This window comes from Dipodomys merriami, unplaced genomic scaffold, assembly GCF_024711535.1.
Source record: "Dipodomys merriami isolate MVZ:Mamm:240054 unplaced genomic scaffold, mDipMer1.0.p SCAF_7, whole genome shotgun sequence".
Lineage (NCBI taxonomy): Eukaryota > Metazoa > Chordata > Mammalia > Rodentia > Heteromyidae > Dipodomys > Dipodomys merriami.
The window spans coordinates 33,513,440-33,535,730 of NW_027206290.1; the positions used below are offsets into that span (position 1 = coordinate 33,513,440).

The following is a 22,291-nucleotide window of genomic DNA, read 5'->3' on the forward strand; positions in this document are numbered from 1 at the left end:
ATAGAGGGGTTACAGTTACATGGATAAGGTAATGAGTACATTTCCTACCATGCATTGTTACCTCCTCCTTTGTTTTTCCCCTACCATCCCTTCCCTCCCCACCTCCTCAACTCCTCCCTCCCCCCTCCCTGAAATTGTAAAGTTGGTTTTCAGCATAGTGTCTTGTACATCTCATTGTTACAATGGATCAACCTGTATCCTTATTTCAGCATTTTGTTATTTTCCTTCCCCTCCTCAAATTAGAAAAATGTATATACAAGATGCAGGGCACTGGAATTAAATACAGTGACAACAGGGGTTATACCATGTGGGAAATACATACAACAGAAACAAAAAAATTCACATAGTACATTATAAGTACATTAAAAATAACAGCAACAAAGATAAAACCTCTTGTGTCCCTATCATGGGGTTCATTCACTTATCATCATCTTATATGGTCTTATGTGCATAGCTTTTGAACTTTTCTGCTTGTTCAAGACGTATACTAGTTATTGCAAATAAGGGAAACCATGGGACCTATGTTTCTTTGGGTCTGGCTTACTTCACTTAATTTTTTCTAAGTCTTTCCATTTCCTAACAAAAGGGGCAGTGTCATTCTTTCTGATGGAGGCATAGAATTCCAGTGTGTGTGTGTGTGTGTGTGTGTGTGTGTGTGTGTGTGTGTGTGTGTGTGTGTGTGTGTGTGTGTGTGTGTGTGTGTGTGTGTGTGTGTGTGTGTATCACATTTTCTTGGTCCATATCTTAGCTGTGGTGAATAATGCTACAATAAGCATAGTTGTGGCACATTATTTTTTTTTTTTGGGTCCGGTCGTGGGACTTGAACTCTGGGCCTGGGCGCTGTCCCTCAGCTCTTCAGCTCAAGGCTAGCACTCTACCACTTGAGCCACAGCGCCACTTCCAGCTTTTTTCTTTTTGCTTATGTGGTGCTAAGGAATTGAACCCAGGGCCTCATGCATGCAAGGCAAGTGCTCTACCACTGAGCCACCTTCCCAGCCCATTATTTTTAAAGAATTAGAAAGAAGAGACTCTGAACTCACATATTGCTAAAAGTACTATAGTTCCAAAGAAACCATCTTAGCATGTCTACTAGAAAAATAAGTCTGGGTTTTAAAGAAAAGAAACAGCATTATTATGACGTGAAACACATTGGGTTTGTCATGACCAAGGTGAAAATATTTGTGATCATGTTCTACTGGGCTACTGTAATCACTGTTTATCTATACCTGTGCAACCAACTGTCTTCTTACTACTTACTTTCCTTAAATTCCTAAGCATTTAAGATTTTAAAGGACTCATTTGGTCTTAGTTCATATGAGATTCCACAATGTTTTTGTTTTTCAAGAATGATTGGTAAAAAGAAAAAAAGAATGATTGGTGAGCACTGGTGGCTTGTACCTATAATCTTAACTACTCTGAGGATTACAGTCTGAAATCTGTGGCAATCAGATTCACAAGACTTTTATCTCCAATTAACCAGCAAAAAACTAGAACCAGATGTGTGGTTCAAGTCATAGAGTGCCAACTTTGTGTAGAAAAAGCTAAGCAAGAGCATAACTCCCTGTGTTCAAGCCTAAGCCTCCAAAAGAGAAAGATTGGATGCAACAACTGAACCTATAAAGATGGTACAAGGCACTAAGAGTATACTTCCAAAAGTGAAAGGGAGGGAGGAAGGGAAGGGATAATGGTGGGGGAGAATAAAAGAAAGAAGGGAGGGAGGAAGGAAAGAGAGAAAGAAAGAGAGGGAAGGAAGGAAGGAGGAAAGGAAGGAAGGAAGGAAGGAAGGGAGGGAGGGAGGGAGGGAGGGAGGGAGAGAGGGAGGGAGGGAGGGAGGGAGGAAAGGATAGGAGGGAAGAAGGGTGGGAAGAAGGAAGGGAGGGAAGGTAGGTTGGGATGGAAGAAGACAGCATACAGGAGGGGAGGGAAGGAGAGAGAAAGAGAGAAGGAGGCAAGAAAGGAAGGAGTGGGAAAGGAGGGAGGAAGAAAAAGAAGGAAGGAAGGTGGATGAGTAAACAGGCAGGCAGGTAAGCCAAACCTATCAAATGTATATGAGGACCAAGCAAGTAGTAGCCAAGGGAATTTTTTTTTTTTTGGTCCAAGACCAGGACTGCAATTCAGTATCTGATACTCTCACTCATTAGCTGGTGCTCTATCAACTGAGCCACACTTCCAATCCCCTGAGGGAATTCTTACTCTCAAATTTAGCATGTATGGAAGGAGGATTTGATTAGAACGTTTGTCGTTTGGTACTTTCCTGTGTCTGCTCCTTGCCTGGGCATACCACATGTCCAGTTTATGATTAACAGAGGTTGCTGGTAAGAAAGTCTATCTTTTGTCCTGGCTGCTGTAGCAACCTGCTCCCTTTCTCTGGCCATTATGGTGGGTGTCTATCATTCCTCATTCTTTCCTATGTTCATCTGTTCATCTTGGATGGACCAGGAACCAAGCCCACTGCGACCCATAAAACAATGGCAGTATCTATAGTCATACAAAGACATTTGAAGAAATACTCTCAAGAACTCAAGTTTCATAAAACATGTTTCCATCTAAATGCACTGTAGAATAAAATAAATAAATAAAAAGGTCCCCAGGGCCTCTGGCATTCTTCCAGGAAAGGGCTACTATTCCACAGAGGAATTGGACTTTCGCCCAGTGGCCTTTGGAATGACTTGAACTGTACATACTTTTTTGAATAGAAGCCCTGTGTTTTGACCTGGTAGCAGGAGAATTTTCCAAATCTCCTCTGTAGAAGTCATCTGATACTTGGATTTCTCTATAAATGTTCCTATATTTCATGAGTCTGATACCCAGTATCAACATTAGAGGATCTTCCAATTAAACTTCTTTTTGCCATCCTTAGGAAGCAGGCCCTACTCTGGAAGACACCAAATGCCTTTCAGGTCTGCTAATTCGAACAGATGTTATCTACATATTCTAAACTGTGTTTGAACAAAGATCAAGTTCCAGAGTATGAAGAGTATATAGAAAACTACTATACAATACATCTTAACCAAACAGCATGAAACAGGGACCATTAGAACATAAAAAAAACAAGAAACAAAAAAAAAAACCCGTAAGATCTTCATTCATCTAGCCCCTCCCCAGGGCCTCCCCCACATACATATCAAATAACAATTTTCTGGTGTTCATGTGTTAGCCTGTGACTTTTTTTAGCCTGTAAGTTATATCATTTGAATTCTCCCCTGCAAATACCATACTTCAGTTAATGTTTATATATACATGATACTACCCCATATGTGTTTACTTGTACATTTATAAATTGATCTAACTTCTAGCTATGAGAAAAATATGCATAGACAAATGAAGCAAGGGAGCGCAGGGAGTGAACATAATCATCATATTCAATGAAAATGAATATTCAATAATCCTATGAAACTAGGAAAATTGAAGGTATGGGTGGATGAGAGAGAAAGATAAAAGGAGTTATATTGATCAAGATGTGTTGTACTCATAAACTGACACAGAATGGTAAACCTAAAAAAAAAAAAAAAAAAAAAAAAAAAGGAAAGATAGATCTTATCCTACCTGGATGTTTGGGGAAAGATTCTTGGACAAAGGTAACATATCGTTTAATTCCTAAAGGAGCAAGTAGAAAAACCCAATCACAAAACAAGTGGGAAGGGTGTTTTTGGCAGAGAGAACAGAATAAACTAAGATTCAGCAGCATAGGGAGAATGAGCTGTGGTAAGAAGTACAATTATAATTACAGCTGGCTCATGAGAGTATAGTTCTTGCTACTCAGAAGGCTGAAATATGAGGATCAAAACGTAAAATCAGCCCCAAAAGACAAATCCAAAAGACTCTTATTTCCAGTTAACCAGCAAAACATCAGAAGTAGAGGTGTGGCTCAAGTGGTGGAGTGTAAGCCTTTAGTTAAAAAGCTAAGCAAGCAAGAGTGTGAGGTCCTAACTTCAAGTTCTAGTACCAGCACACATGCACAAAAATAAGTACAAGTAGTTAGGCATCAACAAAGAAATCAGAAATAAATGCCAGACAGAGAACAAGGGGCAGCAGTCAGAGTAAATCTGGAGAACCTTGTCTGACAGGTAACAGAATATAGGCATTACTCAGTGCATGGTGTGTTCATTGGAGAGTTGTGATTTGCTTATGTAGGGGAATGTTTGACAGTGCAGCATTCTACTGAATTTGTCTCATAATGTTTTGTTATCAATAAAATTAACATTTATTTTATTTTAAATTTTTTTAAATCACAAAGAAACCTTTGGGAATAGCAATCCTGAGTAGCTAAATTAAGCTTGAGAAAGGAGCTTTTAGATCCCAATTTCAAAACTACACAAACCACAATACTCAAAACAATTTGAGTACTGCTCTCAAGACAGACAGACATCAGACCAATGGGACAGATTGGAGAGCCAGGAATAAATCATAACATATATGATTAGACCCTTTCTTCCTTCCTTCCTTCCTTGCTTCCTTTCTCTCTTTCTTCCTTCCTTCCCTCCTTCCTTCCTTCCTTCCTTCTTTCCTTCCTTCCTTCCTTCCTTTCTTCCTTTCTTTCTTTCTTTCTTTCTTTTGTTCTTTCTCTCTCTTTCCTTCCTTCCTTCCTTTCTTCCTTATTTCCTTTCTTTTTCTCTTTTCTTTCCTTCTTTCTCCTTCCTTCCTTCCCTTTTTTTTTTTTTGCTGTTACTAGGGCCTCACATTGTCACTTGTTTTCTTCACTCAAGGCTGTCACTCCACCACTTAAGCTTTACTTCCAGCTATTTTTTTTTCCAGCTATTTTTTTTAACTGAACAGAAGAGTGCCACAGCCTGAACCACAACCTCAGATCTCATTCTCCTGAGTAGCTAGGGTTAAGGAAGTGAGCCTCCAGCATCTGGCTTTGTCAGATTATTTTCAACAAGTGTTCCAAGATTATTGAATAAAAAAATATTAGTTTTCAATAAATGGTGTTAGGAAACTGAATATTCACATCTGAAATGTAAAGTTGGAGCCTTGCCTATATCATGTACACAAATTACCTCAAATGAATCAAAGGTTTAAAAACAAAGAAGCTAAATGTATAAAACTTCTTAGATGAGAACAGAGTGAAAAATTTTTGTGATGTTGTATTTGGCAATGACTTCTCAGATATGATACCAAAGTCATAGGCAGCAAAAGGGAAAATAGACAAATGGTAAACAAGAGAATTTTAAGCTTTTATGAATCAAAAGGCACAGTGTAAAAAGCAACTCATGGAATGGAAGAAAACACCTGCAAAGTATAGTATTGGTTAAAAACTGGTGCCTCATGCCTATACTCCTAGCTACTTAGAAGATGGACATCTGAGGATTGCAGTTTGAAGCCAGCTAGGGATTAAAAGTCCATGAAAAAAGTCTATGAGATTCTTATTTCCAATTAATTAGTAAAAAAGCCAGATACAGTGCTATCCTTGAATGAAAAAGCCAAGCAAAAACTCAAGGTCCTGAGTTCAAGCCCCAGTATTGGGGCGCACACAGGTGTGTATACACACACACACACACACACACCCATGCACATGCAATTAAGGACACAGCATTGAATAGGGTCTAATAAAGGACATTTCAAATGTATAAGGATTCTAACAACTTAACAATAAATGCAATTTAAAAATGAGCAGAATACTTGAATAGACATTTCTCCAAAGACCAACTTTAATGTCTGGTAAAAACATGAACAGATGCTCAACGTCATGAATGATTAAAGTAATATAAATCCAAGTCATAATGAGGTATCACTGAACACCCAATAAACAGCATTTTGAAAGTGGAATGATATTGGATTATATATATATATATATATAATTATAAATATATGATATATAATCCAATATCATTCCACTTTCAAAATGAATGAAATTCTAGCATATAGTATACTATTGACAAACTTGAAGAACCTTTGTTAAGTAAAATAAGCCAGTCCCAAAAGGGAGGAATATGGTATATTTCTACTTGTAGGTATCACCTTCAATCAACAGACAAACTCTTAGGACAAAAAGGAGAATGGTGGACATCAGTGACTAGGAGAGAAAGAGAATGGGGATTTATTGTTGAATGGAAACAGAGTTTCAGTTTGTACTGATAAGGAAAAATCTGAAGGTGATGATGGTAAGGATTACATGACAATATGTACATACTCAATGCCTAAACTGAACATTTAACCATGTCTGAAATAGTATCAGATAATTTCTATTTGGCCAGATTAAAAAAAAAAAAAAAAAGAAAGGTTGGGCATTAGTGACTCAAACCTGTCACCTTAACTACTCAGAAAATGAGGATCTGAGATCCAAGGATCGAAGTTCAAAACTTTCCCAGGTTAAAAAAAAAATCCCTGAGACGCTTATCTGCAATAAATCAGCAAAAAGCCAGAAGTAAAGGTGTGACTCAAGTGGTAGAGTGCTAGCCTTAAGAAAAAAGGCCAAGGGGGGGCTGGGAAGGTGGCTCAGTGGTAGAGCGCTTGCCTTGAGCTGAAGAGCTGAGGGACAGCGCCCAGGCCCAGAGTTCAGGCCCCATGACCAGACCCAAACAAACAAACAAACAAACAAACAAAAAAAGCCAAGGGTCTGGGAAGGTGGCTCAGTGGTAGAGTGCTTACCTTGCATGCCTGAGGCCCTGGGTTCAATTCCTCAGCACCACATAAGCAAAAAGAAAAAAGCCGCAAGTGGCGCTGTGGCTCAAGTGGTAGAGCGCTAGCCTTGAGCTGAAGAGCTGAGGGACAGCGCCCAGGCCTACAGTTCAGGCCTCACGACCAGACCCCCCCCCCCAAAAAAAAAGAAAAAAGAAAAAAAGCCAAGTGAAAGTGCAAGGCCCTGAGTTCAGACAGTTTATACAATACCCCCCTACTCCCAGTCTCCACTACCAAGCAGCAAGTTCTGCAGTAGTGAATGGCAAGATGTAAGATAGAGCTCCATTTGTATGTGAGTTGGTTTTCTCCAGAGGTAGAAAGAATGATGAAGAGAAGTCCAGAGGCTGCTGAGGTCTCCCTAAGTAGACCTCCTCACCCCCGAGCAAGTAGATACTAGGACAGATGCATGGAGGAACAAAATCAAAGTTCTTACTAGAGCCCAGGGAAAGAGCCAGGGAGTTGGTTGGGGCAGGGTGAGGGACAGGGGATCCTAAATCCAATACTCATACCCACGGCCCTACTCATCTGCAGCAGCAAGTGCCTCACAAGAGGGTACTGAGAGCTCTCTGACATCTCTAACTAGCAGGAACTCCCTGGCAGGAAGCAGCTGGCTTGCGAAGACCCTAAAGGGCTGGCATTCTTCCACCTAAGGATCAAGCAAAGTCAAAAGTGGCCAGTTTGGGGCTGGGAAGTTGGCTCAGTGGTAGAGCACTTGCCTTGCATGCATGAGGCCCTGGGTTCGATTCCTCAGTACCACATAAGCAAAAAAGAAAAAAAGCCGGAAGTGGCGCTGTGGCTCAAGTGGTAGAGTGCTAGCCTTGAGCTGAAGAGCTGAGGGACAGTGCTCAGGCCCAGAGTACAGGTCCCATGACCGGACGCCCCCCCCCCCCAAAAATGGCCAGTTTGTAAACCACAGAGGGAAGATGGGCTCTTCCCTTAAGTATAAAGTAGAAAAGCCAGAGTCTGGGGGGGGGGACACCTCCTATTCCTCAGGGACAGAGTGCTTGCCTGGTCTGAAGTCAGGACAGACTTCTGGTGGGGTCAGCAGGGGGAACAAGCTACTAACTCAGCTCTTTAAGAAAGTTAACACAACCGCTTTTGTCCACAGGTAGTCAGAACAACAACAAAAACAATCCCTTGGGATTGGGACTGGGGTATATGGAATGACAGGGTGGAGCCTCCAGCCTAGCAAGCCTGAGGTGAAACCCCAAATTAAAATTTACTAACAAATTAAATCCATAAATAAATAGGCCTTCCTTAAGATGGGCTTAGAAAGCCTGATGTGAGACCCTGAGTCAAAAGCCAGGACCACCAGTAAATGAATGAATGAACAAATGAATTTCTAACTTGAAGTTTTGAATCTTTTAGTTTGCCTGTAGAATCATTTAATTAAAAATTAAGAAGGGGTGGAAGGATTGGGTGGGGGGGGGGGAGGCTGGGAAGGGATGTGAAGGGTAAACAAAGGAGGAGGCTGCAATGCTTGGTAAGAAATGTATGCATTATCCTGCCCATGTAATTGTAACCCCTCTGTACAGTATGTTCACAAATAAAATAAAATTAAATTTAAAAAATTAAGAATCTGTGTGTGGGTATTTGCAATTTATTACCATAATCAAAATGACTATTTCTCTGGCCAAAGGTGCCTCCTGCCTGTAAGCCTAGCCACTCTGGAGGCTGAGATCTGAAGATCTCAGATCCTCCAAGTTTGAAGCCAGCCTAGGCAGGGGAAGTCTGTGACTCTTATCCTAGCAAAAAGATGGATATAGAGGGGGTGGCGTAAGTGGTAGAGTGCCATCCCTGAGGAAAAAAAAAAGCAAGTGAGAACACACGAGGCTCTAAGTTGAAGGCTCAATACTGGCATCCCCATCCCCACCCCCATCCCCATCCCCCACCCCAAAAAAGACTCTTAGAGTATCTATCTTGTATGTTCCTGGTTAGGATGAATCATGGGAGACACTATGGCTACTGCCAGAGTGTTTTACTGAGAAGGCTAGCAAAGGAGCACCTTGGCTGGGGTGGCAGTCAGTCCTGCAGCTGCCCCAGCTCCTAGATCTTGCTCAAGCTTTTCCAGGCAAGCACTTAGCTACAAGACAAAGCGTGCCATCAACTCCTGCGGACATCACATCTAAATAGTGGGAGGCAAGCCTGACACATGCTCCATCCATCTTCATGCGTTCCAGCTGGTGCTCCTGAAATCCAGCTCATTTCAGCCTGCACCCCCACCCCACTTTACAGCTCTCTTCCCTTCCTAATTGCCTCCCTTACAAGTATAACAGCTTCACAGAGACTGCTAAAGGGCACCTCAAAATTATGGAGAGTCAAATTTCTAATGATTTTGCTTCTTTCATTGAACTCTGATAAGGAATTTCACATTGATAAGGATTTCAAGGGCATACAATCTTCTCTTTTTTTCCTCTCTCTCTCTCTCTCTCTTTATCTCTCTCTCCCTTGTATTTTCCTTTCTGTCTGTCATGTTTGAACTCAGGGCCTAGGCTTAGCTCTTACAAGGCTGGTGCTCTACTACTTGAGCCATACCTCCACTCGCAGCTGTTTGATGGCAAAAGCAGATAAGAATCTCACAGATTTTTCTGCCTAGCTGAATAGTTAGGATTACAGGCATGAGCCACTGGCATCCATCTGGGTATAAAATCTTAAGGATGAGCAAGTTCTCTAAACAGGTTCTGGTTATTTGGAATTCATTTTCTGATATACTAGATTTAAAGGTATTCATGGCCCTGTCTCATATGGGTAAGGGCCACAAATATTACACAGAACATAATGGTAAAACAATCATACGTATCTAACATAGATGTCTTTTGTCAAACATCTATAGAACAAGATCAGCAATGTTTTTCTAGAAAGGGTGAGTCACATGGTCTGTGTTACAACTACATAATTCTGTGATTGTATCATAAAAGCAGACAATCGGCATATGAATGGATATGGCTGGGTTCCATTGCAGTTTTACTTACATAAATGATTTGGCCCAGGAGGCATAGCTTGCTGAATTCTACCATAGAAGGTAAGGCCTTAGAAGAATAAGTACGTACTGCTGTACAATATTTTAGTGGAAATACGAACTACAATGAGATTGATTCATTGCTGCTTAGGGTGCTGGACAACTTGTGGCAAGCAAGTGAGCAGCTCAGAGTTTTATATTCTTAGCTCAAGATCCATCCATATAAGGTTTCTGAACTCTTCTAGGCATAGCCTGGGAGTCCTGCCCGATACAGTGATGACCCAAATCAATGCATGATTTGAAACATGGGAGATACATTGCTTGAGGAGACAACTTGAGCTATTCTGAGTTGGGTCCAACTAGAGATGCTTCTTTAGTAGGCAGTAGGATACATAGTCTCAAAGTTCTGGGAGAATGGTTCATTTGCAAACCATACACATGTACATGATGATCACTAAGAGGCTAAGGGAGAACCAGGAAAAGGAGACAGGGGGAAGAGCAGTGGGGCTAAGGTAGACTCTGTGGACATTCATGTCTCAAAAACAAACAAGCCAGGCACCTGTGACTCACATCTCAAATCCTAGCTACTCAGGAGGTTGAGATCTGAGGACCACATTTTGAATTCAGCAGAAAAGTCCCTAAGACTCTCATCTTCATGTAACCACCAGAAAGCCAGAAGCAGAAATATGGCTCACGTGGTAGAGTTCCAGCCTTGAATAAAGCAGCTACGTGAAAGTGGAAGGCCCTGGGTTCAAGACCCAGTGCTGGCACCAAAAACAGAAAATCTGTTTTCAGCAACAGTCTGTCTTCCACGCAGCCAGTCTGGTCTCTTAGAAACATAATTGGGTTACGTTTTTCTTCGGCTTACAACCCCTGGTGGAGAATGTTCACCAAAATATTAGCTCCATTGTTTCCTGATGTCTTATTGCTTCAGGAAAATGAAGAGTAGCTTCTCTAATGAGGTAGTTGGACACTGCCTTATGGAGAAGGAGTGGAAAGTAGCCAAGATTTTATTTCCAGCCTGAATTCTCAGTAGACATATATTAGAAGTCACAATTACCCACCAAATGTCATCTTCAATTTGAAGCCAATATGTTCAACGTCAATTGTGCCATTTCTCCTCAAAAGTCAAGATCTGAATTTATTCATCTCTGTCAATCAGATAGGATTTTTTCAAAATTAACCCTGCTGGAAGCCCAAAGTTAATTCACTCATCTTTGGTCCATTGTTTTCCTACCCCCTGCCCCTCCATTTTTGAGGCTAGGTCTCAATATGGAGCCCAGGTTAGTCTTGAACTTGAAACCCTCCTGCCTCTGCCTTCCACACTCAGCTTCCTTTGTGGAAATCCATATAACATAAAAATCACAATTTGTAAAGTGTACAAATCTGTGTTTCTTAGTATATTCACAGTGTTTTGTTTTGTTTTGTTTTTGTGCAGGAAATAGGGCTTGAACTCAGGGCCTCTGGTTCTTGCTTGGCTTTCTCACTCAAGGCTAATACTCTACCATTTGAGCCATACCTTCACTTCCAGCTTTTTACTAGTTAATCGGAGATAGGAGTCTCATGGATTTTCATGCCTGGGCTAGTTTCAAACTATGATCCGCAGATCTCAGTCTCCTGAATAAGCATGAGCTAGAGGTATTTTGGCCTTTTGTTTTAAAAAACAAGCAAACAAATAAGCAAGCAAGCAAGGAAAAACAAAGATCTGGGATTTAAGTCAGCATTCCCAGAACTAGGTACATGCTAGGCAAGTACTCTACCACTGAACCATGTTCATATTGCTGTGCAGCTATCTTCACAACTCTATTCTAGTATATCTCCAGATCCCCAGGAAACCAAGTACAGACTGGAGCCATAGTACCCAGCTTAAAGTTGATGTATTTTCGCAGTGCCGGATGATTAGACTATTTCTCAAAACCACAGAAAGCAGAGAAGTATAAGTTCTTCAAAAGACTGAGATGAGAAATAAGTCTACCTAACAATGGAAACTTGTAAAAACACGCGTGCATGCACACACACACACACACACACACACACACACACACACACACACACACACAAATCTTTTCTTTCCACTTATTTTCTGCTACTGGAGCTTGGGCCTTGTGCTCTTACTTGGCTTTTGGGCTCAGGACTGATATTCTACCACTTACGCCACACCTCTACTTTCAACTTATTGCTGGTTAGTTGGAGATAAGTCTCTCTCCAATTTGTCTGCTTGGGCTAGTTTCAAACTGTGATCCTCAGATCTTAGTCTTCTGAGTAATTAGGATTCCAAGTGTGAGCCATTAGCACCTGGCACAATTTAAATCTTATAAAAGTAAAGGAGGGGGAAAAAGAACTACAGATAATTAAAAACTACAGCTTAGTAAATGGAACAAATTTCTAGAGGATTTACTTTAAGTAGTAGGGTAATATCAGAAAAAAAGTTTGAAATAACAGAATAAAACAAAAAACAAATAGTATGGAAAGTATGTTGGCAATCTTAAAAACAATTGACCACATAAAAACAATGATGACAGCAACTAATTTATGGAATAAGAAATAAATTAGGCAAGGAAGGTAACGAGAATGGAGAGGGTAAATTAGGACGAATATTACAAAAGTGCTTTATATGCATATATAAACACAGAACAATAAGACCTGTTGACATTGTCAAAAGAGGGGGGAGGGGTGTATAAAGGAACATGACAGAGGGATGGAGGTTGATGGGGTACAATGTGTGTATGTTTGAAACCCCCTTATACAACCAATGGATGCTAACACATCTTTTTGTAAAGATTCTTGGGGGAAATTAAAACAGGATATTGAAACATGAATCATTTAGCTGACTGTTCTTTATTATGGCCATGTGACAAAGTAAAACGTGGCCTAATCAGATCTGGACAGTCAGCTAAAAATATCAAAATAAGCTAATCATAGGTGGCTCATTCCTGTAATCCTAGCTACTCAGGAGGCTGAAATCTGAAATTCACAGATACTGGACAGGGAAATCTGTGAGACCCTCATCTCCAATTAGCCACCAAAAAAATTGAAGTAGAGCTGTGGCTCAAGGTAGTAGAGCACTAGCCTTGAGCAAAAAAGAGCTCAGGGAGGGCTGGGAATGTGGTCTAGTGGTAGAGGGCTTGTGAGCATGCATAAAGCCCTGAGTTCAATTCATCAATACCATATAAACAGAAAAAGCCGGAAGTGGCGCTGTGGCTCAAGTGGTAGAGTGCTAGCCTTGAGCAAAAGCAGTTCAAGGACAGTGCCCAGGCCCTAAGTTTAAGCCCCAGTACTAGCAAAACTAAAGATCTCAGGGACAGTACTCAAGCTTAGTTCAAGCCCTACAACCAACAAAAATAAAGTCAGGGGCTGGGAAGTTGGCTCAGTGGTAGAGCGCTTGCCTTGCATGCCTGAGGCCCTGGGTTCGATTCCTCAGCACCACATAAGCAAAAAGAAAAAAGCCGGAAGTGGCGCTGTGGCTCAAGTGGTAGAGCACTAGCCTTGAGCTGAAGAGCTGAGGGACAGTGCTCAGGCCCAGAGTTCAGGCCCCACAACCGGAAAAAGAAAAAATAAATAAATAAATAAAGTCAAAATGCCTACCAGATTATGTGAAATGTAGAGTCAATGATGAACTTGACCCTAAATGTACATTGTGCTTTGAGATACTAATGGTACCAATTCATGTATCAAATTTATAAATAAATTAATATGACTAGTTTTATATGTAACAATTTTGAGTAGTGATATTATATGAGCTGGGGGAGACTTAATCTGACTAACACTCTAAGCTTTCATTTTTTCTTTTTCTTTTTCTTTTTTTCCTGTCATGGAGCCTGAACTGGGCCTGGGTGCTGTCCCTCAGCTCTTCAGCTCAAGGCTAGCACTCTACCACTTGAGCTACAGAGCCTCTTCTGGCTTTTTCTCCTTATGTGGTGCTGAGGAATCGAACCCAGAGCCTCATGCATGTAAGGCAAGCACTCTACCACTGATCCACCTTCCCAGCCCTTCTAAGCTTTCTTATACTGTCAGAAGGAAAGAGAACCTCAGGTCTATCATCCTAGCTAGTAATGATGCTGAGATCTGTTGATCATGATTTGAAGCCAGACTAAGCAGAAAACTCTGTGAAGCTCTGGCCTCCAATTAACCACCAAAATGCTAGAAGTAGAGCTGTGGCTCAAGTGGTAGAGTGCCAGCCTTGAACAATAAAGCCAAACAAGAGCTTGAGGCCCTGAGTTCAAGCTCCAGTATTGTCATGCACATACATATAAACAGAGAGAGAGAGAAAGAAGAAAAAGAAAAGGAAGGAAGGAAAGAAAGAAAGAGGAAGGGAGGGAGAGAGGGAGGAAGGAAGGAAGGAAGGAAGGAAGGAAGGAAGGAAGGAAGGAAGGAAGGAAGGAAGGAAGGAAGGAAGTAGAGAAGGAAGGAAGGAGGAAAGGAAGGAAGGAAGGAAGGAGGGAAGGAAGGAAGGAGGGAAGGAAGGAAGGTGGGAAGGAGGGAAGGAAGGTGGGAAGGAAGGAAGGAAGGAAGGAAGGAAGGAAGGAAGGAAGGAAGGAAGGAAAGGGAAGGGAAAGGAAGGAAAGGAAAGGAAAGGGAAGGGAAGGGAAGGAAAAGGAAGGAAAGGAAAGGAAAGGGGAAAAGAAAGGAGGAGGAAAGAAGGAAAAAGAAATGTGTCAATTAGTATCAACTAAACTACATCTGCTAATGTTCTGGGATAATTTCTAAGATAATCATTACAGAATGGAACATCTACTAAAAGGGAAGAAATGGAATAAAGGACAAAACTCCAAGACAAAAGGAAGAATCAGGATAAGGAAGCAGTAAAAGTAGTAGAAATAGAAAATCCAAATTCAGAGTAGAATCAAATCTAAATATTACAGCAACTGCAAAACACAAACTAAACTCTTTAGGTTAAAGTCAACATGAGAGCCAGTATGGTAAGAAACACATGGAATCCAAGCAACTCAGGAGCCTGAGGCAGGAGGAACATAAGGCTCCATGGAAACCTGATTTAAAAAAAAAAAAAAACAATAGAACTACTAAACAAAAACAGTCCATATGGATCTTGGGTAGAAGGATGTAGCTTAGTGGTACAATGTTTACCTGGTATGCATAAAGCCCTAGCACCAAATACACAAAGAAGCCAATGTGAAAGGCATTTTTAAAAAAGTTTCAAAAGTCTGTTTTTGACATTTCTGAACTGAGCACTCAGAACACAGAGACAAGGAAAGGTTCAGACTTAGAGTATAGCAATGCAGGGCTGAAGACAGAGCTCAGAGTAAAGGGCATGCCTAGGGTGTTCAAGGCTCTAGATTCAGACACCTACAAGCCCCAAGTGATATACTCACTGAATGAAAGCAGGAATAGCTATACTAATATCCCAAGAAAATTTACTAAGTACGTGGTCACTCCTGAATCAACAAAGTTTCACTGTCCCTGCCAGGTATTGCAGCTCATGCTGGTAATCCTAGTTACTCAGACCACTGAGATGTTCAAAGCCAGTTCAAGGCCAGCTTGGGCATAAAAGCCTGGTTAGACTCTTATCTTCAGTTAACCACTAAAAAGCTAGAAATGGAAATGTGGCTCGAGTGATAGAGTGTCAGCCTTGAGGGAAAAAGCCAAGTGCAAGGCCTTAAGTTCAAGCCCTAGTACTGGCACGCACACACACATACACGCATACACAAATTTCCATCCCATTTGTTATCACTCTTTGACTTGAGAAGTACATTGGCAGCTGGACTTAAACATTTTCTTCCTTTATTTCCAAATATGTGTGTGTGTGTAGGTATATACATGTATACACACACACACACACACACACACACACACACACACACACACATACACACACATATATTCCTTTCTTTAATTGTCTAAAGGCATTAAGGCCTTGAACTGGGTTTATCTATAAGGTGATTCAAATACAGTGAGTGTGTGTGTGTGTGTGTGTGTGTGTGTGTGTGTGAGGGGGGGGGAGTGAGGGAGGGAGTTCTGGGTCATGAACTCAGGGCCTATGTGCTGTCTCTGAGCTTTTTTGCTCAAGACTGGTGGTTCTACTTGAGCTACATCACCACTTGTGGCTTTTTTGGGCTGTCTTCAAACCAAGATCCATAGATTTCTGCCTCCTGAGAAACTAGGATTACAGGTGTGAGCCATCGATGCCCACCCGACAGTGACTTCAGATCTTCATGCTGGGAAAGGCTGAAGTGTTTGGTCACTTGTTGCTTTGAAATCAAAGATACAGCATAAGTCATGAATCTACTCTCCTGGATGCCTTGTTCTTCTGTACCTTTGATCACTGGAATTTTCACAGTGCCACAGTAGACTTCTCAGTTTTCCTGTCCATCATTTAAGATCAAAGATTCTTGCCACATCAGACACTGAGTTAAAAATGGCCTCTCCCAACACACTGGTGTTTTATTCAACACTCTTTTACTGAGCATTTCTTAGGCTCGGCACTGGAAATTCAGAGAGTGCAATTTAGTAGACGAGGTTGAAAGAATAGCTTAGTACTCTCTCAACATAACCACATGAGAATCATCCCAGATAACACCCGCTCCCACCCAGACCCAACCAGTTCCTACTATAGTTAAACTAACAAAGAGAATGAGGGCAGAGGCCAAGGTGCTGCTTTTAATACTTATTCCTAGGGGGCAGTTATAGTTTCCAATACAGATTAGTTAAGTATATATGTATATTTATGTATATTTGTAGTACAGTCCAGAAGGTCTGGGCAGCAGACACATCTTAACTGATAAATTCTTGGTTCCTTTGGAGTCTAAAAAGATGGATTGCATCTTCCCCTCATCCTTCCAAACCCTTGCCAGGTCCTTCTCTCCTACCTCAGGACTCCTGGGCCCAATCAGCTCCATCTTTGCTTTCCTCCTATGAGAACCACACTGGATCTCTAGCTAGTCCAGAAGTCAGGTGAAAGCCCTATCACCAGTGAGCACTCATACATATAAAGCTGAGCTTTGTCATATGTCCAGTGACTAAGGCTGACTTGAAAAACCCAAACCTCAAAGGAGAAAAGCACAGGAGTTTGGTTAATTTTAGCTAGATGATCTGGTGACCTGCTAGCCATGATTACTAACTGCCTATCTATCAGGGAAGCAGATGGTGTGTTTGGGAGAAGGATGGAGGGTGGGTGGCACCGAGGTGTAGGCTTCATTCACATCAAGCCCATATGTTCAGGTCAGACAGAGCAGATGGTCAATCATAAGACACTGCTATTTTCTCCTCTGCTAACTACTGTAGATTTTTCTTTTTTTGCCAGTTCCAAGGCTTGAACTCTGGGCCTAGGTGCTGTCACTGAGCATTTTTGCTCAAGGACAGTGCTGTCTAGCCCTTGAATCACAACTCCATTTCCAGCTTATTGATGGTTAATTGGAAATAAGACTCTCATGGACTTTCCTGCCTGGGCTGGCTTCAAATCATGATGTTCAGAGCTCAGCCTCCTGAGTAGCTAGGGTTATAGGTGTGAGCCACCAGTGCCCAGCTTATGTAGAATGTGTGTGTGTGTGTGTGTGTGTGTGTGTGTGTGTGCTCGCGCGCGCACGCGCACGCGCGTGCGTGCTTCCTCCTTATTTCCAAAAATCTCCCTTAATCTGAATGCTGGCAAGTCATGCCTATAATCCTAGCTACGCAAGGAGCACCAAAAGACCAGAAGTGGAGTTGTGACTCAAGTGGTAAAATACTAGCTTTGAGCAAAGAAAGCTCTAGGAAGTGTCCATACCCTGAGTTCAAGCCCCAGGACTGACACATGTCTGTGTGTATGCACACACACACACACACACACACACACACACACACACACACACATCATATTGAACCAAATATCCCATGTTTTTGTGAATTTGTGGAAACTAGATCTAAAAGATACACACGCACATACATACAAATATACATACATAGGAAATGGAGTTTCCTTCTCATATATAATCTGAAAAGGGCTCTAAATCAAGTCAATTACATCAGAAATGTTTCTAAAATTGTCCTCTCTCTATTCCCTTGAACACAGTTTTAACTCAAAACCAATCATCCTTAGCCTGGACACATTTCATGTTCTTCTCAATGTCCTCTCTCTCCTGGCTTTTCCCTACTCCATTTCTCCTTCACTGCTACCAAAAGTACCTTTAGAATCCCTAAATGAACATCCTTCAAAAGATCTATGTTGACTTCTTAGAAAAGTTCTACACAAGATAGAAGTCAAAATCCTCCACATTGTGAACTCAATTAGCTTCCCAGTTTTCTTCCCCTAACAACACAACACCTGTGGCCAGTATGTATCCACATGTACTTGCAGGTCTTTGCTTCTGCTGATTCCTCCCCATGAAATTATCTTGTCCTATGGGCAATGTGGCAAAATCTTAGCAACCCTCCAAGTCTACCATTACCTATATGAGTTTTGTACATATCCCTTAAATAATGCATTTAGCTTTTTAATACAGTTGTTTCTCCCCAATCAAAGCTTGAGGAAAAGGTAGGTATAGTGGCTTACACCTGTAATCCTGCTATTTGGGAAGCAGAGATTGAGAGAATCGAGAATCAAGGAAGGTCCACACAAAGTTAGCATGACCCCCATCTCAACCAACAAACCAATACAGTGGTGTTTGCTTATGATCTCAGCCATGCAAGAGGCCATAGGAAAGAGGATCAAAGTCTGAAGGGGTACCCTAGGCATAAAAAAGTGCCTCAAAATGAATACCAAGAAATGGAAACATGATTTTTAGGGAGGAGAGGAAGTTAAAGGAGAGGGCAGGAATGGAGAGAGGAAAGGTGAGCAAATACAGTCATTGTACTCAATGAAAATTGTAAAACAAAACAAAACAAAAAAGAAAGCCGGGCACTGGTGGCTCAAACCTATAATCCTAGCTGCTCAGGAGGCTGAGATCTGAGGATCGCAGTTCAAAGCCAGCCCAGGCAAGAAACTCCGTGAGACTCTTATCTCCAATAAACCATTAGAAAACCGGAAGTGGAGCTGTGGCTCAAGCAGTAGAGCGCTTGCCTTGAGCTGAAGAGTGCAGGGACAGCGCCCAAGCCCAGAGTTCAAGCCCCACAACCCTCCCCCCCACCACATGCACACACACAAAAGAGAAACAACAACAACAAAAAAAACCCTATGTAAAAATTAAAATAAAAAAAAAACCTATATAACTTATGGTTAGAGACTGGGAATGGGTATATGGGGAGATAACCAGGAAAGGGTGACATTGTCCAAGAAGCACTGTACTCATAACCTGACTTACAGAATTGCAACCCATTTGTATAACTGCTTAATAATAAGAATTTAAAATATTGAAACCCTACCTGAAAAATAAACTAAAAAGGGGTTGGGAAGGGCTGGGAATGTGGCTTAGTGAGAGTGCTTACATTCAGGAAGCCCTGGGTTCAATTCCTCAGTACCATGTAAATGGAAAAGGCCAGAAGTGGCACTTGTGACTCAAGTGATAGAATGCTAGCCTTGAGAAAAAAGAAGCTCATGGACAGTGCCCAAGTCCTGAGTTCAAGCCCCAGGATTCGCAAAAAAAAAAGGGGGTTAGGGTGTGACTGAAGTGGTAGAGTACCTGTCTAGTGAGCATGAAGCCCCAAATTCAAACCTTAGTATCACAGAAGAAAAAAGATACACCAAAGAAATGACATTGTCCAAAAAGAAACATACTCTTTACTTGACTTCTGAAACTGTAACCCCTCTGTACATCATTCTTATAATAACAATTTTTAAATTAAAAAATTAAAATGTGGGCTGGGGATGTAGCCTGAAATATGTGATGTTTAGGGTTCCATTTCTAACACAATAAAATTTGAAAGCAAAGAAGATATACACCAACAGAAAAAATGAAGATAAGGATTGGTCAAAAGTTCTATGGAACAGGGCTGGGAAGGTGGCTCAGTGGTAGAGCACTTGCCTTGCACGCATGAGGCCCTGGGTTCGATTCCTCAGCACCACATAAGCAAAAAAGAAAAAAGCTGGAAGTGGCACTGTGGCTCAAGTGGTAGAGTGCTAGCCTTGAGCTGAAGAGCTGAGGGACAGCGCCCAGGCCCAGAGTTCAGGCCCCACGACCGGACCAAAAAAAAAAAAAATCTTTGGAACAGACCTGTAACCTCAGTATAGAGGAGGTTTGAAGCTTGGTCTACATAGTCAGATTTTTGACTCAAACAAAATAAGAAAGAGAGAAAGAAAGAGAGTTAACTCACAATTGTGCCTCTTTGACATCTAGAACCTAGCATACAGCCTATTAAGAGTTCAAAAAGAAACACTTATGTGGCTATATTAAACAAATAAATACCATAGTAATTATTTTGATGACCATACATAATACCTACATGTATGTTCATCAAAACTTCTGAACAATAATCAAAGAACGTGGCCTGAAAATGTGCAAATGATTTAAAATTGGGAACTGCTCTAGAAAATATGTGTTAAGCTGCCTAATAACTTCATATCCACAACTACCTCAGGAATACTTTAGGACTAATGTTGCCAATCATGTACCTAACCCACTACCATGTTCCATGTGAGATCTGTTTTTATTGCTCTTTGAGTCTCTGCATGTGTCAGAAAGCCAAAAACCTTTCAGTTTCTATTTTCAGGCTGGGAGAGTAAAGGCAAGTATAGCTTGGAATTATTCTGTTTTCATTGCTTTATTCAAAGTGCTCAATCAGGAGCCAGGCACTGGTGGCTTGTGCCTAAGCTACTAAGGAGCCTGAGATCTGAGGATCAAGGTTTGAAGCCAGTCCAGGGTAGATAAACCATGAGATTCTTACCTCCAACTAATCAGCAAAAGACCAAAAATGGAGGTGTGATTCAAGTAGTAGAGCATCAGTCTTGAGTGGAAAAGTTAATTGAAAGTGCAAGGCCCTAAATTCAGTCCCCAGTATTGGCACAAAAACAAACCAATTCTCAATCGCATATTTTAGAAAAAAACTCAATTCTATGCCCAGCCTTAGTATACACTGGTAGTTCATATGCATAGTTTACGTTTGGCTACTGTCTTTGTATATATTATATACTTGGTTAAAAGATGCATTATCCCTTTTAATTCTCACAGCTACATTTATGCAAAGGATATTATTATCATGTCACTCTTACAATAAGACTAACACTTAAAGAAATTAAGTAACCTACTCAAAGTCCTCCACCACCAGGAAAAAGCTAAGCTAAGCTTTAATACTGAATGACTCAGAAGTCTGTTCTTTAACAAGCAGCTTACTGTCTATATCTGGGGAGGGAGGTAAGCTGTTCACATATGAAATAATTAGAAAATAATATTTATTGAAATGTCAAGATGGCTTCCTTAAATCACAAACAGTGATGGTTCCCTTAGGCCAGATTGAGATTCGATCTGAGGAGCCTCTTTTCGGGAGGAAACAAGAAAGGCTGAGTTTTATAACAGAATAAAAGTTGGCAAGAACCCTGAGTTGTATACAATCATTAAACTCAATGATTGAGGGTGTAGTATGGGTAGACAAGAGAGCTCATAGGTAAATGCCTCAGCTGTCATAACTTGTGCTGGTCAAACGCATTCCCATTTACAGAGCACTCGCCCACGTATCATTCAAGTCATCTTTACAACAACACGGCATCCTACAAGTTATCCTCATTTATAAATAAGGACAGAGCATGAAGTTGCTTGCTCCACCTCTTTGAGTGGTCAGCATGCAGATCTTCACCTCCTGCTCCTACCTGTCCTGCTACATCTCAAGGGCACTCAAGACCGGAGCAGACTAGCTTTCCCATCCAGCTACCCTTCATGAGAGCTTTCCTACCTGGCCCCGTCTTGTCCAGTGGATCCTGCTGGAGTCTCATCAGTCCCACTGGTAGTCTTTTCCAACTGCCATGGAAGCTTCCCATGGCCACATTCTGTCCCTTCAACCCTTCTGCCTCTTAAGAATCATGGGTGCCCTTGTTGCAAGGCCTGAGGATAAGACAAACTCAGAAAGCTTTCAAGCTGCTAAAACTCATGATTGTTTTGTGTGTGTGTGTGTGTGTGTGTGTGTGTGTGTGTGTGTGTGTGCATGTGTATGTATGTGTATTTGTACATGCGCACATGCCCATAATGAAGCTTAAACTCAGGGCCCAGGCTCTGTCCCTTAGCTTTTTGCTCAAGGCTTGTCCTCTAGCACTTGAGCCATAGCTGTACTTCCGCCTTTTGGTAGTTAATTGGAGGTAAGCGGTTCATGGATTTTCTTGCTCAAGCTGGTTTTAAACTGAGATCCTCATAGCTCAGCCTCCTGAGTAGCTAGGATTATAAGAGTGAGTCACTAGTGCCCAGCACAAGATTGTCCTTTTCAGTCTGTAGCAACATGTGTACCATGTATCAAGAAAAAAACTGCTCGTTGTGTGACTGACTGAGCATCTGACCATGAAACTCAAAAGGGAAGGGCACTGGTGGCTCACACCTGTAATCTTAGCTAGTTAAGGAAGCTGAGATCTGAGGATGCTGCTCAAAGCCAGCTTAGGCAGCTAGCAAGTCCATGAGACTCTTATCTTCAATTAGCCACTAGAAAATTGGAAGTGGCACTGTAGCTCCAAGTGGTAGAGTGCTATCCTTGAGCCAAAAGAGCTCAGGAACAGAGCCCAAGCCCTGAGAAAATGCCCCATGACCAACAAAAACCATAAAACAAAAGAATACTGACATTTCTGCAACACTGATTCTGAGTACCTTGTTTCCCTTCCCCTGTACTCCCTAGTGAAAAATTGTGGCGAACGCCTTCTCCACCAGCGAG

At 41.5% G+C, this 22,291-nt stretch overlaps 1 protein-coding gene across 3 annotated transcripts in view; it reads right to left on the reverse strand.

Annotated features, from left to right (window-relative positions):
- Positions 1 to 21,410, reverse strand: part of Tmigd3 (transmembrane and immunoglobulin domain containing 3) — a 73,024-nt gene extending 51,614 nt beyond the window's left edge. Inside the window, exon 1 of one of the 3 annotated variants that reach the window (XM_070006294.1) lies at positions 21,332 to 21,385. The gene's annotated coding sequence lies outside the window, so the exon portion shown is untranslated. Of the gene's footprint in view, positions 1 to 21,331 lie in introns of all 3 variants that reach the window. The other 2 variants (XM_070006295.1, XM_070006293.1) reach the window with 2 other exon arrangements.
- Between the last annotated feature and the right edge of the window lie 881 nt (positions 21,411 to 22,291).